We start from the raw sequence: 20,330 nt of genomic DNA, 5'->3' as shown, positions 1-20,330 counted from the left end.
ATGTTGAGCAAATATTAAGGTTTGTGATAGAGTTGTCACCTACACCTGAAAAGTGAAAGAGGATATGTAGACCATAAATAAATACAAGAGAAATTCCACAAGTAAGAAATTAGAGCTTTTCTAGTAAAAAATGGTGGAATAATTAACCACCATTACTATTAGTTAGGCAACCCATGAACCTGGAGCTGATCAGTTTCTGAAATGTTTCCATCTCTTCAGAATCCAACCACATTTAAAATTTGCCAGCCCTTCAATTCCCATGGTGTTGTGGAGAAGCACATTGATGAACCTGATCATAATCCTCTAAGTCTGCACTACAGTTATGTCTGAGGCCCATCTGAACACCAGAGGGAAATATGTAGGTTCCTTATAGAGATGAGAACTTGCCTTGCACCTGCCATTTCTCCTTAGAGCTGACAAGCCTAAATCTGGAGTAACCAGGATTCTCTCTGTCTCTGAAACATAAGAAATACAGCCTCTAGATATAATTTAATTCCACTAAATCCATATTTCCACCCATTTCCTCCCTTATTCAGTTTTTTGTTTTGATTTGGTTTTAGAAAAATAGATATCATTGATTTTTTATAGAACAAGTAAAGATGGCTTAGAGCTTTATATAAACTCCTCTCTCATTTCTTTGAAGTTAAAATATTAATTTACCTGCTATCCTTCAGAGTATATTAGAAAGACATAATAGATTATTTGAGACAACATTTAACACAGTCTTTCTCTAAGATTTAAAAACAATATTTGTAGAATTATAGATTACAATCAATTTCCTTTTTAACCAACAATTAAAAATACACCGAATGAACAACAAATCTTTCTGGTATCATTCAGATTAACGTATTCAAGTGCAGCTAGCATTTACTGTGCATGACCACGTACCAGGCATTTTTTTGTTGTTGTTGGGATAAAGTCATATTCTTATGGTCACATACACTTCCAGACATCTAAGTATCAATACCATAAGTCCAATATCTGAACTCAGGAGATCAGGACTAAAAAAAATTGCGGAGAATTACCTTTTGGGAAAAAAATAACCAAATTGTAAAGTAATTGATAGTATTAGTGATTGTATATGATCTTACCTTAATGACCTTAATGTTTGTTTTTTGGTGAATGCTAATATTTGGACAAAATCCATGTATTTTTCACTTGATTCAAAGCCTGCAGATTGTCTTATTGATCATACCATTGATTTGCTGTCTGGCACCAAGAAAGGCATTTAATAGCTGTCAGTTAGTGCCTCTGAAAATATGGAGCTGAATGTGTTCATGATGTTTTGACAATTTAGTGGTAAATTGTCAAAATATTAAGTCAATATATTTTAATAATGCCACTTTCATGTATTTCTAACATGAATGCCAATGTGTAGCCACATTTTAAAAACTGCTAATTTATCATTTTCTATGATGTCATCACTTCACAATTGATACAGGATAGAATTTCTTGAAAATACAGTGAAAATCTATTCAAGGCAAAATTAAAAATACAATTAGGTTAATGTTTTGAACACTTGTATGAATTTTAAGAAAAGTAACTATTATCCATACTATGAGAATATAGTAAATATTACACCTCTGTAACAGTGTGATTTTAAAACTGGGATCTCAGGGCAAATATGCATAAAAATTAAATAGTATTTAAGAATTAAAAGTACTATGCCAGAAAATTATCTTACTTATTTTACAATCTGCACACACACACACACACACACACTATATTTGAGTTTGGGGTTGTAATCTTTGTCTGCATTAAATGATTTATATAATGAACTGAAAAGGAAATATGTGAACTTTTCAGCAGACCCTTATTTATATTAAGCTAAAACATGTTTTTTTCCCCCTCTGCCATAATTCTTTAATTGAGAAGAAGAAAGCAAGAAGCCACAAAAATCGACTTTGCAGATACTATGAGTCAAGCCTCATTCAATGTAGTTTTACAACTACATTGACATAGAAATACTTGGGGATAAAACATTAAGGTTTCTCTGAATAAGTTAGAAAAATTAAGGAACATAAAGTGGCTTTCTGACAGTTGGGCTAATTAGTTTCATTAATAATGTATGATAATAGTAAAAGATATGATATACACTAATAGTGGAAGTCACTAAGTGGCTTATGAAGGAAAATCCAAGGAGTTTGACCGCAACCAAGTCCAATCAAGCTGACTAATATAAACTCAGAACTGGAAAAGAAGAATACAAGAAAATCAAATTGAATTTATTGCACTCAATGGAAAATATTTGCTAAGAATGGATTGATTAAAAAAATAAAAAGAATGGATTGATGGCTAACATGGGTTCAGAAATGTAAAACTCAAAGAAGGCCAGTTTGAGAGTGTTTATTGATCACTGTCTAGATAAAATAGATCTTGATTCTAGGTGATAAATCAATGATCATCAATGTTGTCACATTAGTGAGTTGTATTATTTTAGGAGAAGGGATGATTCATTATTTTTCTCCATGGCTTAGTTAAAATGATACTTATTATTATTTATTCCCTATGTTTTTTCCCTCTCTTTATCTACCACAGTGATTCCAGACCTGTAATTACAGAACCAGCAGAGTCCATTGATTTTACTCTATTAAAAGTTGTCTTTTTTGACTTCAAACTTTTACTATAAGAACAGAGGGCAAGACCTACAAATGCTAGGTCTTTTCTAAGCCCTAGTTATCCTAGCTATAAAATGAGAAACATATTAATAATGGTATGGACTAATTACACTAATGTAAAAACCACTTGCTGATATGAGAGTGTTTATTATATGATATTTTACAAAGGAAGTAGATATTTATGTATATATACTTCAACACAGTAATAAAATATACATATATATGTTTGTATATTGTTATGTACATAGAAGGTAAAAAGCAAATGACAAAACATAAGTGCTGTCAATCTGCACAAGGTGATGCTCTGGAACTCTAGATCAGTGGTCAGTGCCCTAAGAACCACAGGCCAAATCCAGGTCGCCACATAGTTCTCTGTGAGCTAAGAAGAGTTTTCACATTTTTACATGGTTATAAAGGAGAAATAAGACTAATATTTTGTGACTTGTGATTATTATATGAAATTCAAATTTCAATGAACAAAAGTCACATTTTACTGGAACACAGTCATACTCTTTAATTTCCATATTGTCTATGGCTGCTTTTTTATAAACACAGAATAGTTTATACAGAGACTATATGGCCTAGAAAGTCTAAAATGTTTACTATTTGGTTATTTAATGAAAAATAAATGCTAGACCTGGTCTAGGTCATTTCTGTAATTATTTCTGTGCCTTATGTGATCCTTCCAGATTTTCTAAGTTGAATTCTATTTATTTTTGTAAATTAAGGAATTCCCTATTCATTAATCAATTTAAAACATCATATATTTCATTGAAATTTTAGCAAATTTTTTTCTTTAAAATATTTATGATCTTGAGCTCAAGGTGGCAGAGTGCAAGGATGTGGACCCATCCCTTCTTATGGAAACACCAAAATCACAACTAACTGCTGAACAACCACAAACGGAAGTAACACTGAAACGTACCATAAAAGATACCTTGAAACAAAGACTAAAAGGAAGCCATAACAAGATGGTAGGAGGGGGCACAATCGTGATATGATCAAATCCCATACCCACAGGGAGCATGAACCACAGACTGGAGAGCAATTATACAATGGAGGTCCTCCTGCAGGAGTGAAAGTCCTAAGCCCCACGTCAGGCTTCCCAGTCTGGGTGTACGGCAATGGGAAGAGGAACCCCCAGAGAATCTGGCTTTGAATGGCAGCAGGGTTTGATAACAGGAAATCCATGGGACAGGAGAAAACAGACTTCACTCATGGAAGGCACACACAATGTCCTGTGTGCACCAGAACTCAGGGGAAATAAAAAGCAGTGACACCATAAGAGACTGGCCCAAACCTACCTGCTAGTATTAGAGGGTTTCCTGTGGAAGTGGAGTGTAGCCGTGGCTCACTATGGGGACAAAGATAATGGCATCGGTAGTTCTGGGAAGTATTCATTGGGATGAACCCTCCTGGAGGCCACCATTAACACCTGTGTAGGCTCCAGTGCCAGGATGCCTCAGGACAAACAACCAACAGGGAAGGAACACAGCTCTACCAATCATCAGACAGGCTGCTTAAAGATTTCCAGAGCCCAACCCTGTCCACCAGAGTGACAAGACCCAACTCCACCCACCGGTGGAGTCCCTCCCATCAGGAAGCCTGCACAAACCTCTAAGACATCTTCATGCACCAGAGTGCAGACAGCAGAAACAAGAAGAACTGCAATCCCAATGCATGTAGAATGGAAACGGCAATCACAGAAAATTACACAAAATGAGATGGCAGAAGAGTATGTCCTAGATGAAGAAATAAGAAAAAAACCCAGAAGAAAAACTAAGTGAAGTGGAGATAGGCAACCAGCTGGGAAAAAAAAATCAGAATAATGATAGGGAAGATGATCCAAGACCTCAGAAAAAGAATGGAAGCAAGGATCAAGAAGATGCAAGAAATGTTTAAGAAAGACCTAGAAGAAATAAAGAACAACAAACAGAGATGAACAATACAATAACTGAAATGAAAAATACACTAGAAGGAATCAATGGCAGTATAGCTAAGGCAGAAGAACAGATAAGTGACATGGAAGACAGAATAGTGGAAATCACTGCTGTGGAACAGAATAAAGAAAAACATAATAGTTTGTTTCAAGATGGCAGAGTAGAGCAATGTGAGCTCACTCCCTCTTGTGAGAGCACTGAAATCACAACTGACTGCTGAACAATCATCAACTGGAAGACACTGGAGCTCACCAAAAATGATAGCCCATGGGCTTCCCTGGTGGTGCAGTGGTTGAGAATCTGCCTGTTAATGCAGGGGGCAGAGGTTCAAGCTCTGGTCTGGGAGGATCCCACATGCCATGGTGCAACTAGGCCCATGAGCCACAGCTACTGAGTCTGTGCGCCTGGAGCCTGTGCTCCACAACAAGAGAGGCTGCAATAGTGAGAGGCCCGCACACCGCAATGAAGAGTGGTCCCCACTTGCCACAGCTAGAGAGAGCCCTCACACAGAAATGAAGACCCAACAAAGCAAAAATAAATTAATTAATTAATAAACTCCTACCCCCAACAGCAACAACAACAACAAAGATACCCCACATCCAAAGACAAAGGGGAAGCCACAATGAGATGGTAGGAGGGGTGCAATCACAATGAAATTAAATCCCATAACTGCTGCATGAGTGACTTACAAACTGGAGAACAATTATACCACAGAAATCCACCCACTGGAGTGAACGTTCTTAGGCCCACATCAGGCTTCCCAACCTGAGGGTCCAGCAATGGGAGGAAGAATTCCCAGAGAATCAGACTCTGAAGGCTAGTGGGATTTGACTATAGAACTTCAACAGGACTGGGGAAAACAGAAACTCCACACTTGGAGTGCACACACAAAGTAGTGTTTTCATCAGAACACAGAGGGGAAGGAGCAGTGACCCCACAGGAGACAAAACCTGACCTTCCTACTAGCGTTGGAGGGTCTCCTTCAGAGACAGGAGGTGGCTGTGGCTCACCATGGGGAAAGGACACTGGCAGCAAAAGTTCTGGGAAGTACTACTTGTTGTAAACCCTCCCAGAGTCTGCCATTAGACCCACCAAAAAGCCTGTAGACTCCAATGCTGGGTCACCTGAGGCCAAACAACAAACAGGGAGGGAACTCAGCCCCACCCATCAGTAGACAAGCACATTAAAGATTTACTGAGCTTGGTCCACCAGAGCTGCAGTCAGATCTACCCTCCACCAGACCCTCCCAACAAGAAGCCTGCACAAGCCTATGAGTTAGCCTCATCCACCAGAGGGCAGAGAGCAAAAGCAAGAAGAAATTCAATTCTGCAGTTTGTGGAATGAAAACCACATTCAGAGAAAAATAGACAAATGGAAAGGCAGAGGGCTATGTACAGGATGAAGGAACAAGATAAAACCCCAGAAAAACAACAAAATGAAGTGGAGGTAGGCAACCTTCCAGAAAAATAATTCAGAATAATGATAGTGAAGATTATCCAGGACCTCGGAAAAAGAATGGAGGCAAAGATTGAGAAGATGCAAGAAATGTTTAACAAAGACTTAGAAGAATTAAAGAACAAACACCTAGAGGAATTAAAGAACAAAAACAAACAGAGATGAACAATACAGTAACTAAAATGAAAAATACACAAGATGGAACCAATAGCAGAAGAATAGATAAGTGACCTGGAAGACAGAATGGTGGAATTCAGTGCCACAGAACAAAATAAAGAAAAAAAGAATGAAAAGAAATGAAGACAGCCTAAGAGATATTTGGGAAAACATTAAATGAACCTACATTTATATTATAGGTGTCCAAGAAGGAGACAAGAGAGAGAAAGGACCCAAGAAAATATTTTAAGTGATTATAGTTGAAAACTTCCCTAACACGGGAAAGGAAATAACAACCCAAATCAAGGAAGCACAGAGAGTCCCAGGCAGGATAAACACAAGAAGAAACACACTGAGACACATAGTGATCAAATTGACAAAAATTAGAGGCAAACGAAAATTTTCAAAAGCAACAGGGAAAAACGACAAATACCATACAAGGTAACCCCCATATGGTTAAAAGCTGATTTCTTAGTAGAAACTCTAAAAGCCAGAAGGGAATGGCACAATATATTTAAAGTGATGAAAGGGAAGAACCTGCAACCAAGATTATGCTACCAGGCAAAGATCTCATTCAGATTTGGTGGAGACATCAAAAGATTTACAGACAAGCAAAAATTAAGAGAATTCAGCACGACTAAAACAGCTCTACAACAAGTGCTAAAGGAACTTCTCTAAGCGGGAAACACAAGAGAAGAAAAGCACCTACAAAAACTAATGCAAAACAATTAAGAAAAATATAATAGGAATATACATATCAAAAATTACCTTAAAAGTCAATGGATTAAAGGCTGAAACCAAAAGACACAGGCTTGCAGAATATATACAAAAAAAAAAAAAAAAAAGACCCATATATACGCTGTCTACAAGAGACACACTTCAGACCTAGGGACACATACAGACTGAAAGTGAGGGGAAGGAAAATGATATTCCATGCAAATGGAAATCAAAAGAAAACTAGAGTAGCAATATTCATATCAGATAAAATAGATTTTAAATTAAAGAATGTTACAAGAGACATGGAATGACACTACATAATGATCAACTATCAAGTCAAGAAGGAGACACAAGAATTAAAAATATATATGCAACCAACAGAGGAGCACCACAATACATATAGCAAATGCTTACAGCTATAAAGGAGGAAATCAACAGTAACTCAATAATAGTGGGGGGCTTTAACACCTCACTTACACCAATGGACAGATCATCCAGACAGAAAATTAATAACAAAACACAAGTTTTAAGTGACAAAATAGACCAGATAGATTTAATTGACCTTTATAGGACCTTATATCTGAAAACAGCATATTAAAATTTCTTCTCAAGTGCACGTGCAATATTCTCCAGGATAGATCATATCTTGGGTCACAAATAAAGCCTTGGTAAATTTAAGACAATTGAAATCATATCAAGCATCTTTTCTGACAAAAATGCTATGAGACCAGAAATAAATTACAGGGAAAAATCCATAAAGAACACAAACACATGAAGACTAAACAATACATTACTAAATAACCAAGAGATCACTGAAGAAATCAAAGAGGAAATCAAAAGATATCTAGAGATAAATGCAAACAAAAACACAATGATCCAAATCGTATGAGATGCAGCAAAAGCAGTTCTAAGAAAGAAGTTTATAGCAATAAAATGTTACCTCAAGAAACAAGAAAAATCTCGAATAAACAATCTAAACTTACACCTAACGGAACTAGAGAAAGAAGAACAAACAAAATCCAAACTTAGTAGAAGGAAATAAATCATAAAGATCAGAGCAGAAACAAATGAAACAGAAACAAAGAAAACAATAGCAAAGATCAATAAAACTAAAAACGGGTTCATTGAGGAGATAAATAAAATTGATAACCCTTTAGGCAGACTCATTAACAAAAAGGGGGAGAGGACTAAAATCAATAAAATTAGAAATGAAAAAGGGGAAGTTACAACAGACACCACAGAAATACAAAGCATTGTAAGAGACTACTACAAGCAACTCTATGCCAATAAAACGGACAACCTGAAAAATGGACAAATTCTTAGAAAGGTATAACCTTCCAAGCCTGAACCAGGGAGAAATAGAATATATGAGCAGACCAATCACAAGTATTGAAATTCAAACTGTGATTAAAAATCTTCCAACAAACAAAAGTCCAAGACCAGACAGCTTCAGAGGTGAATTTTATCAAACATTTAGGGAAGAGCTAACACCCATCCCTCTCAAACTCGTCCAAAAAATTGCAGAGGAAGGAATGCTCTCCAACTTATTCTATGAGGTCACAATCACCCTGATACAAAAACCAGACAAAGATACTACAAAAAAAGATAATTACAGACCAATATCACTGATGAATATAGATGCAAAAATCCTCAACAAAATACTAGCAGACAGAATCCAATGACAAATTAAAGGTTCATACATCATGATCAAGTGGCATTTATCCCAGGGATGCAAGGATTTTTCAATATATGCAAATCAATCAGTGTGATACACCACATCAACAAACTGAAAAATAAAAACCATATGATCATCCCAAAAGATGCAGAAAAAATATTTTTACAAAATGCAATACCCATTTATGATAAAAACTATACAGAAAGTGGGCATAGAGGGAGTCTACCTCAGCATAATAAAGTCCATATACGACAAACCCAGAGCAAACATGATTCTCAATGGTGAAAAACTGAAAGCATTTCCTCTAAGGCCAGGAACAAGACAGGATATTCACTCTAACCACTATTATTCAACATAGTTTTGGAAGTCCTAGTCATGGCAATCAGAGAACACAAATAAATAAAAGGAATCCAAATGGGAAAAGAAGAAGTAAAACACCACTGTTTGCAGATGACAGGATACTTTATATAGGAAATCTTAAAGATGCTACCATAAAACTACTACAACTCATTGCATAATTTGGTAAGTTGCAGGATACAAAATTAATGCACAGAAAGCTCTTGCATTCCTATACACTAACAACGAAAAATCAGAAAGAGAAATTAAGGAAACAATCCCATTCACCACTGCAACATAAAGAATAAACTGTCTAGGAATAAACCTACCTAAGGAGGTTAAAGACCAGTAATCAGAAAATTATAAGACACTGATGAAAGAAATCAAAGATGACACAGATGGAGAGTTATACCATGTTCTTGGATTGGAAGAATCAATACTGTGAAAATGACTATACTATCAAAAGCAATCTACAGATGCAATGCAATCCCTATCAAATTACCAATGGGATTTTTTACAGAACTAGAACAAAAAATCTTAAAATTCGTATGGAGACAAAAAAGTGCCTGAATAGCCAAAGGAATTCTGAGAGAAAAAATAAATGGAGCTGGACTCCCTGACTTCAGACTGTACTACAAACCTACAGTAATCAAGAAAATATGGTACTGGCACAGATATATATATATATATATATATATATATAATCAATGGAACAGGATAGAAAGCCAAGAGAAAAACCCACACACCTAAGGTCAACTAATCTATGACAAAGTAGGCAAAGATATACAATGGAGAAAAAGCAGTCTCTTCAATATAATGGTGCTCAGAAAACTGGACAGTTACATGTAGAAGAATGACATTAGAACACTCCTTAATAACATCCACAAAAATAAATTCAAAATGGATTAAAGACCTAAATGTAAGAACAGACAGTATCAAACTCATACAGGAAATCATAGGAAGAACAAACTTTAACATAAACCACAGCAAGATATTTTTTGACCCAACTCCTAGAGTAATGGAAAGAAAAACAAAAATAAACAAATGGGACCTAATGAAACTTAAAAGCTTTTGCACAGCTAAGGAAACAATAAACAAGATGAAAAGAAAACACTCAGATTGGGATAAAATATTTGGAAACGAATCAATGGACAAAGGATGAATCTCCAAGATATATAAACAGTCCATGCAGCTCAATATCAAAAAACAAACAACCCAATCCAAAAATGGGCAGAAGACCTAAGTAGACATTTCTCCAGAGAAGCTATACAGATTGCCAACAAACACATGAAAGAATGCTCAACATCATTAATCATTAGAAAAATGCAAATCAAAACTACAATGAGATATCATCTCATACCGGTCAGAATGGCCATCATCAAAAATCTACAAACTATAAATGCTGGGAATATATGGAGAAAAGGGAACCCTCCTGCACCATTGGTGCAAATGTAAATTTATACACCCAAAATAGAGAACAGTTTGGAGATTCCTAAAAAACTAAAAATAGAACTACCATACGACCCAGCAATCCCACTACTGGGCATATACCCCGAGAAAACCATAATTCAAAAAGAGCCATGTACCAAAATGTTCATTGCAGCTCTATTTACAATAGCTAGGACATAGAAGCTACCTAAGTGTCCATCCACAGATGAATGGATAAAGAATATGTGGCACATATATGCAATGGAATATTAGCCATAAAAAGAAACAAAATTGAGTTATATGTAGTGAGTGAGGTGGATGGACTTAGAGTCCATCATACAGAGTGAAGTAAGTCAGAGAAAAACAAATACCATATGCTAACACATATATATGGAATCTAAAAAAAAAAAAAAAAAAAAAAGGTCATGAAGAACCTAGGGACAAGACGGGAATAAAGACACAGACCTACTAGAGAATGGACTTGAGGATATGGGGAGGGGTAAGGATAAGCTGGGACAAAGTGAGAGAGTGGCATGGACATGTATACACTACCAAACATAAAATACATAGGTAGTGGGAAACAGCTGCATAGCACAGGGAGATGAGCTCGGTGCTTTGTGACCACCTAGAGGGGTGGGATATGGAGGGTGGGAGGGAAAGAGATGCAAGAGTGAAGAGATATGGGGATATATGTATATGTGTAACTGATTCACTTTGTTATAAAGCAGAAATTAACACCCCATTGTAAAGCAGTTATACTCCAATAAAGATGTTTAAAAATAAATAAATAAACAAACAAATAAATAAATAAATAAAAGTTACAAGACATTTTCCAGGTATGAGGCAACAGGATAACATGGAGGATATAAAAATGAAAAAAATATATATGTTTCTCCTAGTAATGTTTTCTAAGATATTAGTGTTATTATGTATGAAAAAGAAAAAGATAATGTGTTCTTATGTGTAAGAAATAGACTTATTTAATATCAGACAGTGAGTCTTTCTTGTGGACCAATTTTAAGGTCAGGGGTTATTCCTAGATTTAAAACAAATAAGCAATCCATAACTGAGCAGTGGAAGGACCATTGTGAAGCTAAATGGTCTATGAGAAGTCAGATAAACAGATATGTGTTTAATTTTCTCTGATACTAGCAGGCACTTTTTTCAGTTGTTTCTGAAAAATTTGCCCCTCCATCTCATTTTGTTTTTATTTTCTTCCTATTATAAGGATGGAAAGAAGAAAGAAAGTATTAAAAACACAGAATAGCTAAAGGATGGCAGACATTTGGAAAAAAAATAATGCTCAGAAGTATTAATGACATGGTGGCCAATACTGTGAAAGCCTGGTCTAAATCCCTGGGTCCTTCTTACAATTTTATTGCACTTAACCATCATCTTCCTCAACCTTTCGTAGCTCATACTTGGGGCCATCAGTGGATGCTACAGCTGCAAGATTTTCAAAAGAGCCAGAATTTCCTAAGAAATTTATGACTTTGGAGACAGCTCATGGCCAATGTCTGAACTCTCAGGAGGAAGAAAATCTGACTTTCTGGCCTGAGTCTAGTTTACACTCCAGAGTACTGTAAGAGAGAAGTCTAGACATCACCTGAAATCATGTCCTCCCTTTCCCCAGACTGCTTTCTTCACTCTATTACTAATTTTTCCTGGAGCAATACTTACTAATCATTTACACTCCAATACTAGGGTTTATTTCTGGGAGAACCAAATAATAAAACACACACTCACACATAAGACTGTTTTTCAGAGTGAACCACACTAATAGTAGTAAGAATAATGTGCATTTTCATAATTAAGTCTATGGTTAGTTCAAACAGATACTTATCATTTAAAGTGTGTTTCCAGATATCTATGCAGAGAAGAAAGATTAATAATTTTTATTTTGCATACTTACCCCAATTAATTAAAAATGGATGTCTAGAATATTGAATAGGATGATGAATTTAAAAGGATTCTGAAGAGAGGGGAAAGATGGCAGAAGAGTAAGACGTTGAGGTCACCCTCCTCCCGACAGATACATCAAAAATACATCTACACGTGGAACAACTCCTACAGAACACCTACTGAATGCTGGCAGAAGACCTCAGACCTCCCAAAAGGCAAGAAACTCCCATACTTACCTTGGTAGGGCTAAAGAAAAAAGAATAAACAGAGAAAAAAGGATAGGAGCAGGACCTGCACCAGTGGGAGGGAGATGTGAAGGAGGAAAGGTTTCCAAACACTAGGAAGCCCCTTCGTGGGCGAAGACTGCAGGTGGTGGAGGGGGGAAGTTTCGGAGATGTGGAAGAGAGCACAGCAACAAGGGTGTGGAGGGCAAAGCAGAGAGATTCCCGCACAGAGGATCGGTGTACATCGGTGCTCACCAGCCAGAGAGACTTGTCTGCTCACCCGCTAGGGCAAGCAGGGCTGGGAGCTGAGGCTTGGGCTTTGGTCAGAGTGCAGGGAGAGGACTGGGGTTGGAGGCCTGAACACAGCCTGCAGGGGGTTAGTGCACCACGGCTGTCCAGGAGGGAGTCCAGGGAAATGTCTGGACCTTCCAAAGAGGCAAGAGACTTTTTCTTCCCTCTTTGTTTCCTGGTGCATGAGGAGAAGGGATTAAGAGCGCTGCTTAAAGGAGCTCCAGAGACAGGCAGGGGCTGTGGCTAACAGTGCAGAGCACAGAGATGGGCATGAGACGCCAAGGCTGCTGCTGCTGCCACCAAGGAGCCTGTGTGCGAACACAGGTCACTATCCACACCGCTCCTCCCGGGAGCCTGTGCAGCCCACCACGGCCAGAGTCCAGGTATCCAGGGACAACATCCCCGGGAGAATGCACGGCATGCCTCAGGCTGCTGCAACGTCATGCCAGCTTCTGCTGCCTCAGGCTCACCCCACACAACATACACCTTTCACCCCCCGGCCTGAGTGAGCCAGAGTCCTCGAATCAGTGGCTTCTTTAACCCTGTCCTGTCTGAGTGAAGAACAGACACCCTCCGGTGACCTACATGCAGAGGCGGGGCCAAAGACAAAGCTGAGGCCCAGGAGCTGTGCAAACAAGGAAGAGAAAGGGAAATCTCTCCCAGCAGCCTCAGGAGCAGCGGGTTAAATCTCCACAATCAACTTGATGTACCTACATCTGTGGAATATCTGAATAGAAAACAAATCATCCAAAATTTAGGAGGTGGACTTTGAGAGCAAGATTTATTATTTTTTCCCCTTTTCCTATTTTTGTGAGTGTGTATGTGTATGCTTCTGTGTGAGATTTTGTCTGTATAGCTTTGCTTTGACCATTTGTCCTAGGGTTCTATCCGTCCATTTTGGTTTTTGTTTTTTACTTAAAATTTTTTTTCTTAATAATTATTTTTTATTTTAATAACTTTATTTTATTTTATCTAACTTTATTTTATTTTATTTTATCCATTTTCTTTCTTTCTCTTACTTTCTACTTTGCTCCTTTTTATTCTGAGCTGTGTGGATGAAAGGCTCTTGTTGTTCCAGCCAGGAGTCAGTGCTGTGCCTCTGAGGTGGGAGAGCCAACTTCAGGACACTGGTCCACAAGAGACCTCTCAGATTCACATAATATCAAATGGTGAAAATCTCCCAGAGATCTCCATCTCAACATCAACACCCAGCTTCAATCAACAACCATCAAGCTACAGTGCTGGACTTCCTATGTCAAACAACTAGCAAGACAGGAACACAACCCCACCCATTAGCAGAGAGGCCGCCTAAAATCAAAATAACTCCACAGACACCCCAAAACACACCACCAGACGTGGACCTGCCCACCAGAAAGACAAGATCCATCCTCATCCACCAGAATATATGCACTAGTCCCCCCCACCAGGAAGACTACACACCCACTGAACCAACTTTAGCCACTGGGGACAGACAACAAAAACAACGGGAACTACGAACCTGCAGCCTGCAAAAAGGAGACCCCAAACACAGTACGATAATCAAAATGAAAAGACAGAAAAACACACAGCAGATGAAGGAGCAAGATAAAAACCCGTCAGATCTAACAAATGAAGAGGAAATAGGCAGTCTACCTGAAAAAGAATTCAGAATAATGATAGTAAAGGGTGATCCAAAATCTTGGAAATAGAAGAGAGAAAATGCAAGAAACATTTAACAAGGACCTAGAAGAACTAAAGATGAAACAAGTAATGATGAACAACACAATAAATGAAGTTAAAAATACTCTAGAAGAGATCAGTAGCAGAATAACTGAGGCAGAAGAACGGATATGTGACTTGGAAGATTAAATAGTGGAAATAACTACTGTAGAGCAGAATAAAGAAAAACAATGAAAAGAACTGAGGACAGTCCCAGAGATTTCTGGGACAACATTAAATGCACCAACATTCGAATTATAGGCGTTCTAGAAGAAAAAGAGAAAAAGAAAAAGACTGAGAAAATATTTGAAGAGATTATAGTTGAAAACTTCCCTAATATGGGAAAGGAAATAGTTAATCAAGTCCAGGAAGCACAGAGAGTCCCATACAGGATAAATCCAAGGAGAAACACACCAAGACACATATTAGTCAAAACGTCAAAAATTAATACAAAGAAAATATATTAAAAGCAGAAAGGGAAAACAACAAATAACACACAAGGGAATCCCCATAAGGTTAACAACTGATCTTTCAGCAGATACTCTGCAAGCCAGAAGGGACAGGCAGGACATATTTAAAGTAATGAAGGTGAAAAAACTACAGTCAAGATTACTCTACCCAGCAAGGATCTCATTCATATTTGATGGGGAAATTAAAACATTTATAGACAAGCAAAAGCTGAGAGAGTTCAGCACCACCAAGCCAGCTTTACAACAAATGTGAAAGGATCTTCTGTAGGCAAGAAACACAAGAGAAAGAAAAGACCTACAATATCAAATCCAAAACAATTAAGAAAATGGGAATAGAAACATACATATCGATAATAAGGAGGTAATAAAAATGCTGACCAAATAAAGAAATGCTATTGATATAAATGCAGATCACCATAACAAGAAACCAGAAACTATAAAGAGGAGCCAGTCAAAATTAGACAACTCAATTGCCTAGATGAAACTGAACTACAGACAGTAAGTAGCAAACTAAGTAATGCAGAAGAACAAATAAGTGATTTGGGATATAGAAAATGGAAATCACCTGATCAGAACAGCAGACAGAAAGACAAATGAAAAAAATGAAAACAATATATGAAACCTAAGGAATAATATAATGTGTGCCAATCTACACATAACAGGGATCCCAGAAAAAGAAAAAAGAGAAAAAGGAATTGAAAATGTATTTGAAGAAATTACTGCTGAAAAATTCCCAAACCTAAAAAAGGAAAACAGATATCCAGGTACAAGATGTACAGAGGTTCTCAAACAAGATGACCCCAAACAGGGTTAAATTATTTTCTATTTTAATTAATAATAATAATTAAAATAGAAAAAAATTAAAGATAAAGAGAGGATTCTAAAAGCAGCAAGAGAAAAACAATGAGTTATTTACAAGGGAAGCCCCATAAAGCTATCACTAATTTATCTACAGAAACATTGCAGGCCAGGGAGAATGGCAAGATATACCCAAAGTCCTGAACGTGAAAACCTTGCTACCTAGGATACTCTACCCAGCAAGATTATCATTTATAACAGAAGCATAGATAAAGAATTTCTGATACCAGCAAAAATGAAAATAATACAGTAATATTAAACCTACCCTAAAAGAAATATTGAAAGGTCTTATCTAAATAAATATAAAAGAGCACAAATCTATAGGAAAGAAAAAAATCACAACAGGAAAGGCAAATATATAAAAGGGTAGTATATCACATAAATAAGCCAGTACATAGATTAAAAAAAAATAAAAAAAATTTCTGAATGTAATTATAACTACAATGAACAGAAAAAGGATAAACATGAAGATGTAAAGTAGAACATCAAAGTCATAAAAAGTGGGGGAGGAGAGTAAGAAAATATAGATTTTTTTCAGAATGTGTTTGAGTGTATTGGCTACCTGTCTAAAGCAAGTAAATATAATAAATGTTAAATACACTTGAAAAACAGGGAAACCACATATCAAAACCTTATGATATATTCATAAAAACCAAAAATAAGATAACTCAAACATAATAAAAAAGCAAACCATCAAACAACAGAAAGAAAATTAAAAAGAAAGGAACAGAAAAGAAATAAAAAATCAACTGGAAAACAAGTTTTAAAATGGTAGTAAATACATACCTATCAATAATTACCTTAAATGTCAATGGACTAAATGTTCTGGTCAAAGGACATAGAGTGGTAGATTGGATAATAAAGCAAGAAGGTATAGTATGCTGCCTACAAGATACCCACTTTAAGACAAAGGATAAACATAGATTGAAAGTAAGGGGATGTAAAAGATATATCATGCAAATCGAAATGACAAGAAAGCTTGGGTACCACTACTCATATCAGACGAAATAGAATTTGAAACAAAGGCCATAAAGAAACATGAAGAAAGACACTGTATAATGATAAAGGGATCAATAAAGGGAGAGAATATTACACTTGCTGACATATATGCACCCAATATAGGAACACTTAAATATATAAAACAAATACTACCAGACACAGAGGGAGAAATGGATGAAAATACAAAAATAGGAGACTTTAACACTCAACTGACATCAATGGACAGATTTTCCAGATAGAAAATCATTAAGGCAACAGAGACCCTAAAGGACACTATAGAACATGTAGACTTAATTGACTTCTTCAGGTCATTACCACCAAGAAAAGAAGAATAAACATTCTTTTCAAGTGCATGTAGAACATTCTCTAGGATAGACCACATACTAGGACACAAAACAAAACTCCCAAAATTCAAGACAATAGAAATTATTTCAAGTATCTTTTCTGACCAAACAGCATGAAAGTAGGAAACAATCACAGAAATAGAAATTAGAAAAAAAAATACATGGAGTGTAGACAATGAGTCATTGATGAAATCAAAGTGGAAATTTAAAAATACCTCAAGACAAATGTCAATGAAAACTCAACCATACAAAATCTATGGGATGCAGCAGAAGCAGTACTAAGAGTGATGTTCATAGAGATACAGAACTTTCTCAAAAAAATAAGAAAACTCTCAAACAACTTAACCTACCACCTAAAAGAATTAGAAAACAAAGAACAAACAAACAAAAACCCTAAAGTCAGCCAAAGAATGGAAATAATAAAGATCAGAGAGAAATAAATAAAATAAAGATAAAAAAATAAATCAAGAGATGTTTTTTTAAAAGGATAAAGAAAATTGACAATTCTGGACAGGCTTACAAACAAAAAAAGAGAGAGGACCCAAGTAAATAAAATAAGAAATGAAAGAGGAGAAAATAATACCGACACCATAGAAATACCAAAACAAACAAATGAAAAACAAACAAAAAAAGTCATGAGGATATTATCAACAATTATATGTCAATGAATTGGAGAAACTATAATAAGTGTACAAGTTTATAGAAATATATCTCCCAAAAAACTGAATCAAGAAATCGATAAATTGAAAAGACTGATGACTAGACATGAAATAGAATCTGTAGTTAAAAAAAAAAAAAAAAAAAAAAAAAAAAAACTTGTAAATAAAAATCTAAGACCAGATTGCTTCACTGGGGAATTCCACCAAATATACAAAGAGGAACTTATACCAATACTTCTCAAACTCTTTCAAAAGATTGAAGAGGAGGGAACACTAAAAGTCATTCTATGAAGCCACCATCACCCTGATACCAAAACCAGACAAAGACACACAAAAAAATAAGAGTATAGGCCAATACATTTGATATGTATAGATACAAAGATCTTCAACAAAATATTAACAAATCAAATCCAGCAAAATATAAAAAGGATCATACACCATGATCAATTTGGATTCATTACAGGGTCACAAGGATGGTTCAACATATGCAAATCAATCAATATGATACACCACATCAACAGCAACAAAAAAGGTCAAAATCTCATGATCATCTCAATAAATGCAGAAAAAAACATTTGATAAATTTTGACATCCATTCATTATAAAAACTCTCACAAAAGTGGATACATAAACCAAAGTTGAGGGAACATATCTTGGCATAACAAAAGCCTTTTATGACAAACCCAGAGCCAACATAATACTCAATGGTGAAAAGCTGAAATCCTTCCCACTAAAATCTGGAAGAAGATAAGGATGCCCACTCTTCACCACTTATACTCAACCTAGTATTGGAAGTCTTAGCCACAGCAATCAGATAAGAAAAATAGATACAAGTTTTCTATGGAAGGAAATAGGTAAAATTGTCATTATATGCAGATGACAATACAATATATGGAAAATCCTAAAGACTCCACACAAAAACTACTAGAACTGATAAATGAATTCAGCAATGTAGCAGGATATAAGATTAACATACAGAAATCTGTTGCATTTCTTTACACTAATAATGAAATATCAGAAAGAGAAAATTAAAAAAATAATAATAATCCCTTTTAAAATCCACATCATAAAAATAAAATAAAATACTTAGGAATAAGCCTAACCAAGGAGGTGAAAGAAGAAAACCTGATGTCTGTTTTCTTCTCCAGATTTGAGAAATTTTAAGCCATGATGTCATCAAATACAGTTTTGACTCCCTTCTCTCTCTCTTTGTCTTCTGGGACCCCTAAAGTGTTAATGTTGATATGATTGATGTTGTACCAGAGATCCCTTAAGCTGTTCTCATTTTTTTAAAAAAAATCTTTTTGCAATTCTGATTGGTTTATTTCCATTATTCTGTCTTCCCTATCATTTATGCATTATTTGGTATCACCTAGTATGCTATTAATTCCTTCTAATATGTTTTTCATTTTAGTTATTTTGTCCCTCAGTTCTTACTATTTATTTTTATATTTTCTAGCTCCTTGTTAAAATTATTATTGTGTTCTATTATTTTCCCTAATCCAGCTAGCATTCTTATTTCTAATGCTTTAAATTATTTATCTGGTAAATTATTTATTTCTGTTTTAATATTTGCTTTTTTCATATGTTTTCTCTTGCTCTTTCAATTAAGACAAATTCCTCTGTCTTCTCATTTTTCTTAACTTTTTCTGTCTCTGAAATTAGGTAAAACAGACACCTAATGTGGTCTTGAAGGGGTCACCTTATGCAGGAATATTTCTATACAGTCAATGTGTGCACAGTTGCTTTTGGTGGGAGAGTTGGATTTGGAATGAACACAAGTTAACTCTTTCCTCAGGGTAGGCTGGCAGCTATCACTTTGATAAGAAGTGGGGCTGGAGGTTGAGGGCTTATGGCCAGAGCCAGTTGTGAGCTGAGGAACCCCTCATTCAGTGGCTGTCACTGCCCTATTGGGGGTGGAGTTGGGTCCCAGGTTGCTAAAGCAGAAGTCTTTAGGGTGAAGCTTGAGTTGGTTCCATTCCCTTTAAGTGTGTTCCCTTCGTCCTAGCACTGTCACCCTCACACTAGAAGGGACCAGAGCTGGAGCAAGAGGGGTGGGTGTGGGAACTCAGCATGGATCTGGTCTCAGGGTGTTGTGGTTCAGCCAGGGTCAAAGACTCAAACTGCTTCTGAGATGCTACCTGTGTAAGCACCAGTAATGGCAACCCTTGTCTTGCTCAGATGCTGCAGGTCTGACACTCCTTTGTTGCTTACATCTCAGCTCTCACCTCAGCCTCTGCCACCCTCTCTGTGGTGTGGAGCTGTGCCACAGGGCAGACTGTGTGGGTTCTTGGTGTGTGTTGGGGCACAAGCTGTTGTAGTCCAGTCACAGACAGAGGTCAGGGCTGCTTCTTATGTGATGCCTGTTAAGTGCCAGTAATAGCTGTCCTCTCCCTGCTCAGATAGCACTTTAGGTCTGACCCATCTCTGTGTCTAACAGCCAAGTCCTCATCCCACTGTTGAGCTGTATCATGAAGCAAGTGGGGCTGGAGTATTCATTTGGGTCAAGCTGGGTGGTTACAGAAAATTGGCCAGCCACTTCCTTGGTTTTCAAACCATC

The sequence above is a fragment of the Mesoplodon bidens genome (assembly GCF_964165515.1).
Source record: "Mesoplodon bidens genome assembly, chromosome: 14".
In the NCBI taxonomy this organism is placed as follows: Eukaryota; Metazoa; Chordata; class Mammalia; order Artiodactyla; family Ziphiidae; genus Mesoplodon; species Mesoplodon bidens.
Note: the sequence above shows the minus strand (reverse complement) of the source record.